This window comes from Cetorhinus maximus, chromosome 18 (assembly GCF_964194155.1).
Source record: "Cetorhinus maximus chromosome 18, sCetMax3.hap1.1, whole genome shotgun sequence".
NCBI classification, from domain to species: Eukaryota; Metazoa; Chordata; class Chondrichthyes; order Lamniformes; family Cetorhinidae; genus Cetorhinus; species Cetorhinus maximus.
The window spans coordinates 49,423,358-49,435,442 of NC_135896.1; positions in this window are offsets into that span (position 1 = coordinate 49,423,358).

Sequence of the window (12,085 nt, forward strand, 5' to 3'; positions counted from 1 at the left end):
TGGGAAGTGGGTGAAGTGAGGCCAAGTAAAGTTGCAAGTAACATTCGTACTACACAGGTGCCAGGCAATGACCATCTTCAACAAAAGAGAATCTAACCATTGCCCATTGATGTTCAATGGCATTAGCATTGCTAAATTCTCCATTGACCAGAAACTGAACTGGACTAGCCATATAAATACTGTGGCTACAAGAGCAGATCAGAGGTTGGGAATCCTGCGGCCAGTAACCTACCTCCTGATTCCCCAAAGCCAGTCCACCATCTACAAGGCACAGGCCACAGGAGTGTGATGGAATACTCTCCCATCGCCTGGATGAGTGCAACTCCAACACTCAAAAAGCTTGACACTGTCCAGGACAAAGCAACCCGCTTGATTGGCAGCCCATCCACAAACATTCACTCCCCCCACCACCGACGCACAGTGGCAGCAGTGTGTACCATCTACAAGATGCACTGCAGGAACTCACCAAGCCTCCTTAGACAGCACCTTCCAAACCCACGACCACTACCATTGAGAAGGGCAAGGGCAGCAGAAACATAGGAATACCACCACCTGGAAGCTCCCCTCCAAGCCACTCACCATCCTGACTTGGAAATATATCGCCGTACCTTCACTGTCGCTGGGGCAAAATCCTGGAACTCCCTCCCTAACAGCACTGTGAGTGTACCTACACCACATGAACTGCAGCGGTTCAAGAAGGCAGCTCGCCATCACCTTCTCAAAGGGCACTTGGGGTGGGCAATAAATGCTGGCTGGCCTAGCCAGTGATGCCCACATCCCATGAATGAATAAAAAAACATAGGTCTGATTTATCTTATCAATTTTGCTAAGATGTGCATTGCATTTTGATCAGCTCAGCAGTGGCTTGGAGAGCACAAATATCTTATACAGTATGTGCACTGTTTGGGGGTATGGAACTGGAGAGGTTGCTGGAGAAAGATAAAGCAGTGAAATAACATTGGGGGTAATGGATACAGTTGCAAATAGATAGAGATCACTGGAGTAACTGATAAAGCAGTAGGTACAATTCGAAGAATTCTAGAAGAGAAAAAGAGAGAAAGTGAAGAATATCAAAGAAAAAGATTAACAGAGAAAAACAGACAGAAAGAAGGTAGAATAACAGGAACAGAGTAACAGATAGAGACACACGGAGAAAGGAAAGAGTAACAGAAATAGAGCAACAGGAAGTCATTGACCTCATAAACACAAGGATTGAGGTAGTGACCCCTCAGGAATGATGTAATATTAATGAACGAGTTAGGTAATCCTTGTTTGAGTACAATTCAGCACGGTTGCCTTATGTCATGTTGTGACCTGGGAACAAAATCAATAATTTGATTTTGAAAAAAAATGTGAAAAAAAATAGAACTGGAAGTGCACCATTTTTGAATTTCTATGGGGAATGCATGCCTTGGGTAACCTAGAATGACAGCCTTCTCTTTTCGTGCTAAGCCTGATGAGTTTGAAGACTTTTATTAGTGGTTTCTGCAGCTAGAAAACATACATCACAGCAATTTATTTTTTGTTTTGCCTACACTGACCTGGACTTGCTTCTCACTGCTTTTGAGGGTGTGAGACTGGCAGATTTCTGGCCCCCTCCCATCCTTTAATCTGAGGCCAGGGCTTCCCTGGAGCAGGTATGTAATTTCATGTATGTATACCCTTTCTTGTCATTAGTATGGAGCAGAGGAAGGAGGAGGTGGAGCAGTAGAGGATGGAGAAAAGTAGGATCAGGCAGCATTTATAGAGGATGTAGGCCCCTAGATATCACCCTCCTGCTATACAGAACATACTGGAACATAGACCATACATAACTGATTGAATTGCATGCGCAAATTCAAATTGGAGGCTATAACATGGTAGCCATTACTGACACATGGCTGCAAAACAGTCAAGACTAGAAACTAAATATACCAGGTGATAAGATCTGCAGGAAATATAAGGAAATGGTGGAGGTGGAGTAGTAACCTTGGTAATAAAGGATGACGCCTCTTCAATGACTGAAAAAATGTAAAGAGGAATAGCAGGCAGTGGACACCTCATATGTAGAATTAAGAAATAGAAAAACACTTAATACTGTGGTGGGAGTTGTGTATACGCCTCCTGGTAGCAGCTATGGTAGATTGTAAAATGCAGAGGTTAGACAAGCATGTAGTAAAGGTAAAGTGGTTTTAATGGAAATTTTTAACTTTCCTGCAGATTGGGACAAGCAGACTAGCACATGTTAGAAAGCTAGTGAATTCATTGAATGTGTCAGCAATAGTTTTCTGCAACAATAAGCAGGATTTTTCAGGCGGCAGGATTTCCTGCCCTGCCAGCCAAAGCATCTGCGGGAATGCGATCACAGCAGCTGCGCTGCCATTTAACACTCCGAGGAGCATTAATTAGCTGGAGACGGGTCATCTACTCCTCACTCAGGCGAAAGTCTCACCTCGGAGGGCTGCAGGCCAATCTGCACCAGCAGCGCCACTTGCAGCAGTGGTCAGGACTGGAACTACAAGCAGTCCCCAGATTCTAAGTCCCGGAATCCAGGACTGGGTGAGAGTGGGTGGTCTCATGACGGGAAGGGGAGGTCAGTCCCGGGGGAAATGGGGAGGGGCAATGGGGGTCTTGACACAGAGGCCTGTGGAGGTGGGGAGGGAGCACCCATGGGGGGAGATCTTAGGGGGCTACCTGGTGTGGAAAGGGGGCCCTTGAGGGAGGCATCCCCCTAACTTTCCTGACTGAGGCCCCCGAGTAGGGTGACCTGTCGGGCTACACCCTTGTCCCAAACCCCTCCCGCCAACTTCAAACTTGAGGCCAGGAGGGAAATGGCCCTGAAGTGACCATTTAAGGACCTCAATTGGGGTGAGGATGGGCGGGCCACCCGAGGCTTCACTCGTCCCCTGTAAAATTGGGGACAGTTCGTGGTGGGTAGTAGGGCAGCAGAAAGGCCACCTTGGGAATTTAATGGGTCTCCCCACTTGCAAACCTGCTGGTGGCAGACCGCAAAATTCTGTCCTGCATCTTACCTGTGCCCAGAGTCCCATTCACTTTTGACCCCTGGTTTTGCTGACCTATGTTGATATATTAGTTTCTGCATCTCTCAATGCCTCCAAATTAAAATCCTCCTCCTTGTGTTTAAATCATTTCGTGACCTCAGCTGTCCTCTTTCTGCTATCTCCTCCAGCCTCAACATCCCATCACTGGCACACATGCCTTCAGCTAGCTCCCTAGGCTCCACTCCTTAGAATTCCCTTCCTAAATCTCTCCAACTCTCTCTCTTTTAAGTCCCTCCTTAAAACGTACTTTTTTGACCAAGCCATTCTTCCTTTGGTCCTGCATCCCATTTTTTACCTGGTTTTGGCTCTATGAGACATCTTGGGAGATTTTTCTACATTAAAGGTGTTGTATAAATACAGGTTGTTGTTGTATGAGTTGCTAGTTGGAGTAAAGTTATCCGGACATTGTTAGTAATGTGCTGGGCTTTGCAGAAACCTGCTGTGGTGAAACCATGCCTTATATCAAAAACGATTTTTTGAATTTACTAGCTGGAAACCCCTAATTGAATTTTTAAAAAAAACCTAGGATCCCAATCACAGTCAAAGATGGCTGAATATTTGCATCACTGCATCTTCAACATTCCAAAGCTATTGAAATGGAGACCCCAACCTGCCTGCAAAGCATCACCAGGAGCAATTACCTTGAAGGAGTATGAATAAGGGCTATTTCCTACCCCATTAGCAAAGCATCCCACCAATTGCCTGGATGCTCAACTGTAGATGAACCATTAGATCTAATCAACTGGACAAAGGGACTCTGGCTTATGAAAAGAATGTGCCCTGACATAATCTAATCATGTAAACCAGGCAACTGGAATCCACTGGTCATGACCATAGTCATGAGTAGTTGGAGAGAGAAGGTCATGTGACAAGCCACCTAACCCTTTCTGTATTTAAGCAATTGTTTTTTCTCTGCAGACCAGGGCAAGCAAATGAGATGCTCAAGAAGCAAGTGGGTTCCCTCTCTCCTTCCCTCTCTCTCCATCCAACTTCTCCATGGAACTTGCACGTTTTGAGCCCTGTCCACTGCTTTGTGCTGCAGGCAGAGAGTAAAAAATCAACCCAGCAACTGCTGTCTGCAGAAGAAGAGATAAATCGAACATCACTACCTTCACCGCCTCGACACCAAATCCAGAAGGACCACTGAGTTCAGCCTGAAGCTGGCCAAGTGACCAACCTTCAACAACCATAAACCCCTTTAACTTTAAATTGCTTCATGTAACCTCCCACACCGTAATCTATGTGTGTGTGTGAACTTTGAGTGTGTGTGCACATGAAAGTTGGAGCATTTTTATTATTTTTTTTAGACTGGATTAAGTACAATACTATTCTCTTTTCTTTTTAAAAACTCAAGGAAACCTGTCTGTGTGTGCCTTTTATAGTCACAGTTAAATACTCATTGAATTGGAAAACATATCATTTTTTTAATGAAAACCTGTTGCAGCCAAACAAGGAATGGGAAATGGGGGAAGCCATCCTACTGCTCCTCACCTGGTCATAACACATGCCTTTAAAAACAAACTGCTACTCAGTTCTGTTGAAGGGTCGTGAGGACTCGAAACGTCGACTCTTTTCTTCTCCATCGATGCTGCCAGACCTGCTGAGTTTTTCCAGGTAATTCTGTTTTTGTTCTGCACTTTCTTGTCATGGGGAAATTCATTAATTTGTTTGCTCAGTAAACAATGCAGCAGTAACCTGCTTTATGTAGTGATGCATTGCAGAATGACTGATGCTACAAATGTCCCCATGGGCCGCAGGAAAGAGCACTAAGCAAACAAGCTGAAGGTTGCTGTGTCCTTGGTTGCTAGTTGCAGTGCCATCCGGCCCTAGAACTCAGCTATCGGTGCTCCTACAGGAAGTCAGCCATTGCCTCCTTGGTGTATTTGTGCCCCAAAAGGCATTAATTAATTGTGAGGCCCAGATACTTCTTCCAGGTATAGATCTTGTAGACCCTGGGAGATGTCGCCTCAATGCTGCTTTCTATCATTCTCTCCAAATCATTCCTCAGGATCTGAGGGCTTGAGGTCAAAGAATCCACTTTGAATGAGCTGACTGGTCTGGAGATCTCTCTCAGGGACCTTTGTACAACTGTCTAAACTTGGGCTTGGACCCATGACATTTTAATTTAAAGGTGAGAGTGGTAGAACCGGCCCATTCTAACAGGCGATACATAAGGTTATGTTAGTAACTTAACTTTGATTCATTCATGGGATGGGGGCATTGTAAGCAAGGCCAGCATTTATGCCCATCCTTAGTTGTCCTTGATAAGGTGGTGGTGGATCACCTTCTTGAACTACTACAGCCTGTGTGAAGGTGCTCCCACAATGTTGCTAGGAATTCTTTGCATTTCTTTGATACATCTGAGCAGCTTACTTGGTCACTTCAGAGAGAAACTCAGTCAACCACATTGATGTGAAACTAGAGTCACATATAAGCTAGACTGGATAAAGGCAATAGGTCTTTTTCCTTAAAGGATATTAGTGAGTCAGTTGCTTCACTAATTCCGACAGCTTCATGGTCACTTTTACTGGTACCATGGTATTGTGTGTAATGAATACTTTGGAATCACAATGGTCAACCCAGCAGACCAAATATGGATTAAGCAAATGAACAAAATGGTATCAATCAAAGAATGCCTCCCTTAAAAGCAAAATACGGCAGATGCTGGAAATCTGAAATAAAAACAGAAAATGCTGAAAAAACTCAGCAGGTCCGGCAGCATCTGTGGGGAGAGGGACAGAGTTCATGTTTCGAGTCCGTGTGCCTCAGTCCATTTTATGGGTAGTTTGTAGGCAAAGGTCAATGCAAATTCAAATCTCACATTCTTGCTGCTTGATTGTGGTATTCTCAGGTATTCTTCACCAATTGTAAAGAAACAGATTCATAGGAACATCAATGTATTTATCTAATATAGATCTGTCCCATGAGTGGAATGCATTTTCTTATGTCAGTGAGAAGCCTTGTAAATTCATATTTAAAGTAATTTATGTTCCCTTAAAGACCTCTGCTGGTATTACAAAGTTCCTGCACCTGTGTTTATATACAGCTCAATGATACACGAGTGAACTGTCACCGGGACAGGCTTAACAGCAGGGTTTTACTACAAGATGCAATTAGTGTGTCAGTAGATGCCACATGTTTCTTAATTGCTGAAGCCCTAACTGTATTTCAGATGCATGTCAGACATAGAGAGGATGTAGTTGCCCAATGCTTGTTAAATTTAAAGTTTCGTAAGAACAAGTCTTTCCTCAGCAGTGTTGGAATCATTCAGTGCAATCCCCAGTATGTATTTTTCCGTATCCAAAAGGAAATAGAGGAGGGGAAAATGTTCTTATACAAAGAAATAAGAGGCCTACATTATTGTGTAAAGTCCTGCAGGATAATATTGTCTGGCTTTGTGCTAATCAAAGAAGATGTAGTGCCACAATTTTGGGAATAACATTTGAGCAAGCAACTTTAACACAATATTAAAAAGATAATAATTTTTTTTATTAAAAAGATTATAATTGCTGTTTAATATGATGCATAAGGCTAAAGGTAGCTTTAACAGTTGCCTAACGTCTTTCAATTGTTGTTCACCCCTGCCCCTCTTGGTTCCACAAAATTAATTTTAAACTTACTTTATAGGGGCCTTTTCAGCAGTACCATCTGCAAAGCTGGACAACGCGAGTCTGGCACATGGTCCACACAGTTGAGTCCTAAAAGGGCAGTCAGGGTTGTATGTATGTCGTAGGACACTGATTTGCATATTAAAAGGACTTACTCCCTAAAATTGACAGGTGTTCGATTTCAGGATGGCGGTGGTGGGATCATCATTGTGAATTAGATGGGAAATGATGCACTGCTATTTTCATGTCTCTATCACCCCGTTTACGTTAGATAACCTAAAATCTACCCCTGTGTCCAAAATGTCGGTGTACAGCATTGGTCTCCTTATTTAAGGAAGGGTGTAAATGCTTTAGAAGCAGTTCAAAGAAGGTTTACTAGACTAATACCAGGAGCAGAATTTTCTGGCTGGCAGGCGGGCAGAGATGGAGTTGGCGTGGGCAAGGGCGGGCCCGATTGCTGCCCGCGATCGGGTCCACGCCGCCATTTTATGCGGCAGGCCAATTAAGGCCCGCCCAGCGTGAATCGCAGCTCCCAAGGACAGCGGTCGGTGGCGGGACTGCAATGACCACTGGGTCCAATGGCGACCTGGTGGCCTGTTTTAAAAAGCTGCTGCGGCCTTTCAAAGGCTGATAAACATGGCTACTCGAAGGGCTCCCCAGACCACTGCTGGTGAGCAGGCCAGGCAGGAGGGTAGGGCAGGGAGGCACTGTGCCCCTCGTTTTTCGGCACGATTGCCTTGCTACCCTCCTTGAGGAGGTGGCAGCATGGCATGAGGTCCCCGTACCCCAGGATGGGAGGGGGAGGCCCCCCCACATGACCAAACGTGCCTGGGAGGAGGTGGCGGAGATGGTGAGCTCCCACAATGTGGTGCGACGCACGTGGGTCCAGTGCCACAAGCGCTTCCAATGACCTCTTGCGCTCGGGAAGGGTGAGTATGATGTTGGTATTGGTCACTTAACCCAGCAGGTAGGCTTTCCCCCCGGCACCTTCCTCCAACTCTGAGTGTAGTGGCTGCATTGAATCATTGACGGCATGTGTCCTTTTCTGGGTGGGCCAGCAGATATTGACCATGCCGAGGTCACCCTGAGAGGGTGGTGAAGAGATGGGTTCTGCACCCACAACATGTGATACACTGAGATATACATTACTGTTTTGGGGACAACCTGGAGGATACGCACCTATGCTCAGTGCTGGAACTCCAGGACATGTCAAAGTCAGGGTGATGTCATGCTGGGAGGGAAGCTTCAAGGTGGCGTGGCACCGATCCATCTGCTGCCCTCTGAACTCAACGTGCTTGCGCCTCCTTCCTATGGGGGGTTAGGCCGTGTGGTGCCAAATGTGATGTAGGCAGCATTTAGCCAAGGGGTGTGGGTGGAGAACAGGCCTAGCATCTTTGTGTGAGTGTTCGGCAGCAGCGGGGTGAAGAGACACTGGAGCCCTGCAATGTCCTACTCTGGTTGGGGTGGGCTGGCCGTGAAGAGAGTCCGGGTACAAGTTGCACTAACCAATGCTCTTCTCTCCTTTTCAGGAAAAGAATGCACATAATGCCGCCGAGCGGGTGAGGACCGGCGGAGGGCCGGCCCAGATGGAATGCTTAGCCGGTTCAAGCAGGAGGTCCTAGATCTGGAGAGGTGCCATGCACCCAGGTCCACCAGTGCCGGTGAGGCTGGGGTGCCACGGGCAGGTATGTTTGCCCAGCAGTGAGGTTACCATTGTTCTCCCAACAGCCAATTGCAGTGCTGAATGTTCAGTGATTGAAGTTTGCAACCTGGCTTGACCATTGCTTATTGAAGGATGAGTGCATAATGATCTCGGGGACAGGGATGCACATTGACATTGTCTCCACGTTAACTAATCAAATGTCCTTGTTCTTCCTTTCATCATCAGTGGAGCAGGGCCAGGAGGAGGAGCAGGAGGGGCCCCCTCTCACACCTGAGGGTCCTGAAGTCTCAGACTCACCAGCGTCACACCATCTCTGTCAGGCAGGCACCAGTGTAGATATTAGCACCTCGGTGGGAATTAGATCATCAGCTAGTGTCCCGGGGCACAGCGGTGAAGGCACTTCACAGTCACTGGAGGAGCTGGCAGAGACAGAGGGTGACCATGGTGCCAGTGGTCGGAGGACTGCAGGGGGGACCAGGCACATGCTCAGCCGGTGGCTGATAATGTGCCTCTGGAGTCGTCCATGAGGCAGCAAATGCAGGAAATGCGGCCGGGTGTGTGGGAGCATCTGGTGGAGATACATGAGGCTATGCTTGGCTTGATGTCCGTAGTGGAGGCGTCCACGCCGATGCTCGCCAATGCAATGAGCCTCATGGCCAAGCGCCATGTGTTCTCCATGGAAAGTTCGCGATTCTCGTGGTGATGTTCCTCCAGGAGACCAATCAGGGCTTCCTGGGTATGCACTCGGACCAGCAAGCCCTCACATCGGCATTGACCTCAGCTGGTCAGTGCCAGTGTGGGAGATGGTCTGGGCACCAAGTTTCCTAGCTCGGTGCCCATCCATCCACGGTGAGCAGGGAGGTCCGAAGCGACTTCACGTCAGCGCAGCAGCTGCCTGTCGTCTCTGTGGGCTCCTCTCAGGGCGCTCCGGATGAGGGCGGTAGCTCCTCTGCCCCTCTGCCAGTGACCGTAGTATCCGGTGAAGCTGCGACAACTGGGGAGATACCAGCTGTGGAACTGGCAGCTCCCTCCCAGGCAGGGCCAGCACAGGATCCACAGGCCAGAGGATGGCTGCCAAGGTCATCGAGACCAACAGGAGCACAGTGAGCAGGCTGGCTCAGATGCCAGTCCCAGTGAGGGGGCAGCACCAAGACTTAGCACCCGAAAGCGTAAACAGAAGGCACCTTAGGCACACCACGGGTTTATCACTGGTGCTTTTGTGTTGGCCCAAGATGAGGTCTTTATGAGTTGGTGTGATGTTGAACACCTTTGTCATTTTGTTCCCTTAAGTTCTTTTTGTTATACCATTAAATTCAGACATGTCACCATGGCTGAGGGTGCCCCTTTTCTTCTGCAGGTGGATGGTTACCAATAATGTTATGAGTGATTTGTGGGACATTGAGCTTTATTGACAAGGCCCTTAGTTAATGTTCCTATCCAGGCAGATTTGACACTCAGGTATCGAGTATGGAGCCTGCAGCACAGGCTTGTCCTGGAGGTCTATATTTGATGTGCTAGATGAAGGTTCGTTGGATTAAAGCATCCCGGGTGTCCCTGCCTCCCTGGAGTTATCTCGGGTCAGCGTCTACCCCCTCAGCATTTCCCTGTGTATGCTCATCCTCGGACTCACTGCTGGACTCATCGTGTGCAGCTGCAGCCACTGCGTCTACATCTTCTTTGTTCACAGCACCGCCCCTTTCCAGTGCAAGATTGTGGAGAGCGCAGCATGGAATCACTATCAGCAACACACAATCTGGGGGGTACTGGAGTGCGCCCCCTGAATGGTCCGGGCATCGGAAATGCATTTTGAGAAGACCGATAGTTCTCTCCGCCACAGCCCTTGTGGTGCCGTGGCTCCTATTGTAGCACTCCTCAGCTTCTGTTCTTGGGTGGCGGAGAGGTGTCATGAGCCACCTTCTGAGGGGATAGCCCTTGTCACCCAGCAGCCATCCATCCAGCCGGGCTGGAGCACTGAAGAGCCTCGGCACCTGGGAGTGTCTGAGGATGTAGGCGTCATGGGATCTGCCTGGGTACCTTGCACAGACTTGTAAAATCAGCATCCTGTGGTCACACACTATCTGCACGTTCATGGAGTGGAAGCCCTTCCTGTTGACGAAGGCACCGGGCTCACCCACTGGTGCCTTGATGTCCACATGTGTACAGTCTATTGCACCCTGGATGCGGGGAAGCCAGCAATGGCCACGAAGCCTCTGGCTCGCTGTGTCTGGCTTGCCTGGTCCCAATGGTAGTGGATGAAGGTCAATGCATGCCTGAACAGAGCGTCTGTAACCTGCTTGACACAAGTGTGGACAGCTGATTGGGAGACACCGCAGAGATCACCCACCGACCCCTGGAAAGAGCCAGAAGCATAGAAATTGAGGGAAGGTGTGACTTTTAGAGCCACTGGCATGGGGTGTCCACCCACACAGTTAGCGGAGATCTCAGGCTCAATCATCAAACAGGTGTAGATGGCTGTCTCCCTTGAGAGGCGGAGCCTCCTTCGGCACTGCACCTCAGACATATTGAGGTAGCTGCTTCGCTGCCTGTATACCCTGGCAGCAGGATAGTGGCATCTTCTGTGGCCCCTTCCGTCTTGGGCTACCTCTTGGCCCTGCGCCCCTTGTGCCTGCGCCTGTCCTCCCCTGGAGGCTGAATGTGCACTCCTGGCCTCCACCCCCTTCTAGCCCTCCTTTCCTCCTCAGAGGAGATGCCTCCAGTGGAGAGTTCAACTCCAATTCCTAGGCTAAGTGAAGGCTTCCTGAAACCTGCAGGGCCAAAAACAATTCTTCACTGCAGAGTGCTGACCTGAAGGTTGTGAGTTCTGTCCAGGCAGCTGCTTTGTGTTTTGAAGTATTGCAGCTCACACAGACAAGTATCAGTAACTTTGCAAATTAACTATTTGACAGAGCACACTCGCGACCCCACTGAGCCCTCTTATCCCGCCCGTGGATGAAGTTTATACAAATGTCCCCAACCCGCCTGCCCGTTGTGCCCGTGTGACGACCCGAAGATTGCATGGGCGCTGAAAAATCGGTCCTGGCCCCGCACGCCAATGGGAAAATTCTACCCCACGAGTGGGCGGGTTGTCTTATGAGGAAAGGTTGGACAGGTTAGGCTTGTATCCACTGGAGTTTAGGAGAGTAAGGGGCGATTTGACTGAAACCTTTGGGCTGCATCTAACCTATGTCGGGCGGGCTGGGCAGGAGCGGGCGGGGGTGGGGGCGGATGTGGAGACGATCGCCGCCCACGATTGGCTGCGCACCACCATTTTACGTGGGTGGGCCAATTAAGGCTGGCCCAGTGTAATGTGTGGCTGGTAGTGCTCGCTGCCTGTGTGAGCGGGGGGAGGAGGGCGAATTGGGGCCTGCGCTCTTTCGTGCATGCGCATGAAAGAGCACAGCAATCTCCCCGAGGCATGGAGCTGCCTTAGGGAGATTAAGTTGCCAATGAAAATTTTGAATAAATGATCTGAAAAATTATTTAAACATGTCCCCTCATGTGACAGTGTCACATGAGCTGGGACATGTTTGTGCATGTCGCAAATTTTATTTAATTATTTAATTAAACTTTCAGGAAACCTCATCCCGCCCGTGGATGAGGTTTCCTGAAAAACGCAAAGGCTGCTTGGGCTCTTGGCCTGCCCACCAACCTTAAGGTTGGATGGACAGCACTGTTAATTAGCTAAATTACTTTGCTAATGGCCTTAACAGGCCTATGACAGTTCAGCGGGTGCGCAGCCACCTCCGGCTTGTGCCCACCGAATGAAATATCTA